Source organism: Enhydra lutris, unplaced genomic scaffold (assembly GCF_002288905.1).
Source record: "Enhydra lutris kenyoni isolate GAN:26980312 unplaced genomic scaffold, ASM228890v2 scaffoldscaffold13, whole genome shotgun sequence".
Classification (NCBI taxonomy): Eukaryota; Metazoa; Chordata; class Mammalia; order Carnivora; family Mustelidae; genus Enhydra; species Enhydra lutris.
Genome location: NW_019154097.1, coordinates 2095012 through 2101011, shown reverse-complemented (window position 1 = coordinate 2101011; position 6000 = coordinate 2095012).

The following is a 6000-nucleotide window of genomic DNA, read 5'->3' as shown; positions in this document are numbered from 1 at the left end:
CACAAGGACGAATGAATTAAGAGTGGAGAAAATTAACACCAGTCCATTACAAAGAGAAAAAGTTGATTCTGCAAACTATACTTTTACTCAAGAATAGATTTTTTTTCTATTTGTTCATTTTTAATTTTATTTATTTTTAAAATTTTGAAACAATAAAAAATGTATAGAAAATTTGCAGGCACAGTACACAGACCAATTTTTTTCCCAAAACCATTTTAAAGTAACTTGCCAGTATGATGTTCCACCACTCCCGAACACTTTACTATGTATGTCCTACCAATAGGGACATTTGCCTAAGTAACTATAATACAACAGTAAAAATCAAGTCATTGATGTTATACCTTACCTTCCATCTGGTCCTCAAATCCCAATTAAGTTTGCCACTTATCTTAATCCTGTCCTCTAAAACAGAAGAGTCACCTGTTGCATATAGTCATAATACCTTTTTATTCTCTTTCACTTGGGAGCAGCAATAAAATCTTTTCTAGTCTTCAGTGACCTTGACATACTGAAGATTACAGACCAGTTATTTTATAGAATGTACCTCTGGGCTTTTTCCAACCATAGAGAGTTATATTCTAACACCAAGAATAGATTTTTAAAGATATAAAGGAAGTATAGATTTCTCAGAATAAGTCAGGGCCAGAGCAATCAAATTTCCTTTTATGGCAGGTCCCTGAACTGACAGATCACAGAGATGTACTTGATAGTCTGTCTGTTGGCAAACTGGGTCTTCAGCAAGGCCTTTAACAATCTCTGCCATGATATTCTTGTGGATAAAATGGGGGAAATGGGTTGGATGGTAGTATAATTAAGAGGAAAAGTAACCTGCCAAACGACTGGAGTGGACCTTTGTCATCATATTTGTCCACTCAACATGCAATCCCTTATTCCAGAATAATTTTCTGAAAATAATATAATATTGGAGAGCTGTAGTGCACTGGCCCTCACCATGGAAGCAGAAAGAAGATTCTCCTTTTCAATTCCTAGCAGCTAGGACTCAAGTGTGTGAATTGGGCCCAGCCACTCTCACCAAGGACTTTGAAATTTAGGGGAGGATGCTAAGAAGCAAGGGTAGTGTGGAAAGTATTCATAGTGACAGAAGCAGCGGCTTGAACAGTCTTGAAGTGGTGGTGGTGAGTATTCATTGGCAGCGGTGGCCATGGCAGAGCTATGGTGTTATTGACCGGTTTGCAGTCAAAAACCCTGCTTGGCACAATGACAGTATTTAAAAGGATCCAAGTCAACTTGTAGGGTGTTTTCACTGTTCCAGTTCTCTGTCTTCAGCCCTGCCTTTTAGTTAGAATATTTTTTTAAAAAAAGTGTGTTAGAAGGGATCAACGGAAGTATGATATTTGGAATTATGAAGGCATCTGATGATCCTGCTCTCTTCTATCGCGTGGACCCCACTGGAATGCTGCATCCAGTCCCGGGCATGAGTCTTTGTCTTTTTTTTTTTTTTTTAAGATTTTATTTATTTATCTGAGAGAGGGAGAACAAGCAGTGGGAAGGGGCAGAGGGAGAAAGAGAGAGAGAGAGAAGCAAACTCCCCGCTAAGCAGGGAGTCCAATGTGGGACTGGATCCCAAGACCCAGGAGATCATGACCTGGGCTGAAGGCAGATGCTTAACCAACTGAGCCACCCAGGCACTCCTGGACATTAGCCTTTTATGAAGGAAATAGGCAAATTGGAACCTGGTCAGAGAAGGATGATCAGGACAGGGCAGGAAATCAACCATAAAGCATGAAAAATAGTAGAAATGGGAGATACCACATTCCCTGCCTCTGGAGAAGGGGGACTTGGTGACATGCACGCTTGGATTTCATATTTCCTAAGGACCAGTGCCTGTTATTACCTCCTTTCTCAGTGGGAGTGTCTCTTGTGATTTTACTATCCTAGTCTTCCTATTGTATACTGGATGTATGGGGAGGGGGAGATAACTTCCAAAAAAACTTGTAAGTTTAGTACAGATCCTTTTTTGGATTATTTGAGAGTAAGCTTCTGACATGATGTCATATTACCCCCAAATCTCATATGTATATTTCTAAGATAACCACAATACAACCACTAAAATCAGGAAATTAACATTGATACAATAGTATCATCTTATTTCAGGATAAGTTTCATTGGTCATCCCCAAAATATTTTACAGCAGAAAGATACACTTCAGAATCACAGTGTTGCATTTAGTTGTCATTTCTCTTTAGTCCCCTCCAGTGGGGAACAGTTCCCCAGTCTTTCCTGACTTTAATGAACTTGAAATTTGTTAAGACTTCACAATGGTTATTTCCTGGAATGTTTCAAAATTTGGATTTTTCTAATGTTTCCCATTGAAATTATAAGTATTCTGTGGAGGAGGTACTCTGAAATTATGTAAATATCTTGTTACTCATCAAATGTTCATTTCTTTATTTATATCAGCATAAACTCATGGTTTCTTATTTTGTTCAATTGGCTATAAACTGTTCCTATCAATATTTATTTTCATGCTCAAATTGTTCCAGGTTTGGCCAATGGGAGCTCCTTCAAACTGATTTCTGTGTTCTTTTGACATATCCTCATTATTCTTTGAGCCCTTCTTACTTTTTGGTAGATGATTTTCTAGGCTCAACTTGTAATATCCCTGGTCCATCTCTGAACTCAGCCTTTTTTCCCCAAGAATATCTAGTTCCTTTTATTGAAAAATGATGTTTAGAAATCAAGATTTGGGGGCACCTGAGTGGCTCAGTGGGTTAAGCCTCTGCCTTCAGCTCAGGTCATGATCTTAGGGTCCTGGGATCGAGTCCCGCATCGGGCTGTCTGCTTGGCGGGGAGCCTGCTTCCCCTCTCTCTTTGCCTGTCTCTCTGCCTACTTGTGATCTCTCTCTCTGTCAAATAAATAAAAATCTTAAAAAAAAAAAAAAGAAATCAAGATTTGGGTGTTAGAAATGCTCATTGCTACTGGGAAGTTTCTGCTCCCAGCACTTCTCCAAGGTATTTATTCATATTTACACGTAAATTATACACAAACACCCCTATATTTATTTCATTATCTATCTATATATTGAAAACCACAAATTCATACCAACTTCTCTAATTCCAATAAAGTATCAAAGAGCTAATTTTAGTTTTGTCCTTGTCTATATTTGTAACTCCCTTCTCTGACAGTCAGAAACTGGGTGACTCTCATTAGCCATATATTTACTTCTTTTTTTTTAAATTTATTTTATTTTTTTTTTATTTTCAGCATAACAGTATTCATTGTTTTTACACCACAGACCATCTTGCTTAAGAATGCTTGGATCAACCAGGAGATCAAAGAAGAATTGAAACAATTCATCGAACCCAATGAGAATGAAGACACTTCGGTCCAAAACCTATGGGATACAGCAAAGGCGGTCCTAAGGAGGAAATACATAGCCATCCAAACCTCCCTCAAAAAAATTGAAAAATCCAGAACACACCAGCTGTCTCTACACCTTAAAGAACTGGAGAATCAACAACAAATTAAACCAACTCCACACATAAGAAGGGAAATAATCAAGATTAGGGCTGAGATCAATGAGGTAGAAACCAGAGATACAGTAGAATGTATCAATGAAACTAGAAGCTGGTTTTTTGAAAGAATCAATAAGATCAATAAACCATTGGCCACACTAATCCAAAAGAAAAGAGAGAAAGCCCAAATTCATAAAATTATAAATGAAAAGGGAGAGATCACAACTAACACCAAGGAAGTAGAAACAATCATCAGAAGTTATTATCAACAGTTATATGCCAATAAGCTAAGCAACCTAGATGAAATGGATGCATTCCTGGAAAACTATAAACTCCCAAAATTGAACCAGGAAGAAACTGACAACCTGAATAGACCGATATCTAGTAATGAGATTGAAGCAGTGATCAAAAATCTCCCAAAAAACAAGAGCCCCGGACCTGATGGATTCCCTGGGGAATTCTACCAAACTTTCAAAGAAGAAATAACACCTATTCTCCTGAAGCTGTTTCAAAAAATTGAAGCAGAAGGAAAACTTCCAGACTCTTTCTATGAAGCCAGCATTACCCTAATCCCCAAACCAGGCAAAGACCCTACCAAAAAGGAGAATTTCAGACCAATATCACTGATGAATATGGATGCTAAGCTTCTCAACAAGATCCTAGCAAACAGGATCCAACAGCACATTAAAAAGATTATCCACCATGACCAGGTGGGATTCATTCCTGGGCTACAAGGATGGTTCAACATTTGCAAATCAATCAATGTGATAGAACAAATTAATATGAGAAGCGAGAAGAACCACATGGTCCTCTCAATTGATGCAGAAAAAGCATTTGACAAAATCCAGCATCCGTTCCTGATTAAAACGCTTCATAGTGTAGGGATAGAAGGAACATTCCTGAATTTCATAAAATCTATCTATGAAAGACCCACAGCAAATATCATCCTCAATGGGAAAAAGCTTGCAGCCTTCCCGTTGAGATCAGGAACACAACAAGGATGCCCACTCTCACCACTCTTGTTCAACATAGTATTAGAAGTCCTAGCAACAGCAATCAGACAACAAAGAGAAATAAAAGGTATCCAAATTGGCAATGAAGAATTCAAACTCTCTCTCTTCACAGATGACATGATTCTTTATATGGAAAACCCAAAAGACTCCACCCCCAAACTACTAGAACTCATACAGCAATTCAATAACGTGGCAGGATACAAAGTCAATGTACAGAAATCAGTGGCTTTCTTATACACTAACAATGAAAATGCAGAAAGGGAAATTAGAGAATTGATTCCATATATTTACTTTTGATCAGTGTCTCTGTGTTTAACAATCTCCTCATCCCACCCGGGCTCTAACACCCCATACTGGGCTGCCCTAATTCACTGAAACTCCTAATACCCTAACCCCTCATGGATGCCCTCTTTACTTTGCTTGGGCTTTGACACCCTGCACTAGTCTGCCACTCTCTCCACTCATTATTATCCCACCCTCTCTCCTCATCTGGTTGGGCTTTGACACACTATCTATGATGTTTAGGCGCCTACCTTGCTCATCCCTACCTCATGGCTTTTGGACTGAATTGCTCAGGAAGAGGATGAAGGGAACTTGTTTTATAGTTTAAAGGACCCTGAACCTGAAGTATTATACCTGGACTTGAGTTAGATGATGAAATTCTAGACCTAGAGCCTGAGCCTGAACCTTAATAGGCTCAGCCTTTGGGGGATCTGGAAGGAGATTAATGTATTCCACACATGTGAAGAATCTAAATAATTTGTGGCCACTGGGCAAACTACAGTGGTTTAAAAAAGAGGGCTGTAGATTCTTTACTCCTCCACTCAACAAGGAGGACACATCTACTCCCTTTGAATCTAGACTGCCCAATAAGTTGCTTTAACTAAAATACCCAAACAAGTGATGCTGAAGGCTGGGCCTCATGGGATTTGCATCCTCTTACCTTGTCTTGAAATGTTCCTTCTTGGAATGCAGCCTTCAGTTTGTGAGGCAACCCAAGCAGCCATGTGAAAGGCCTTTATGGAGAGGTCCAAGTGGAAGAGAACCAAGGACCGTCTAAGCCGGCCTCTAGCCCACACAAAATGGCAGCCATGTGAGTGAAGCCACTTGGGAACATCCAGCTGTGCTGGTGCCCAGGTGGAGCAGAACTGCCAGTCAACCTACACAATTAGGAGAAAGAAATTGTTAGTTTGAAGACACTAAGTTTTGGGGTGCTATCTTATGCGGAAGTAGATCATTGAGGTCTGCCACGTGCCTGGCACTATTCCATGTCCTTCTTATCCACTGAAGTGAAAATGAAATGTGAACTGACAGGTGCAGAAAAGGGCGCTGTGGAACGGGGGAGGAATTGACACTAACCAGTTGAAGGCAGCCTGCAGGGAAAAGCAGAAAGCTGGCTGACTCTGCGCAGATCAGCACTGAACAGGCAAACTACAAAACCCACATTCCAGTTTTTGGCCAATCAGCACTGCAACTTCCTCTTCCAGGTATCTCCTCTGATGGGATTAGT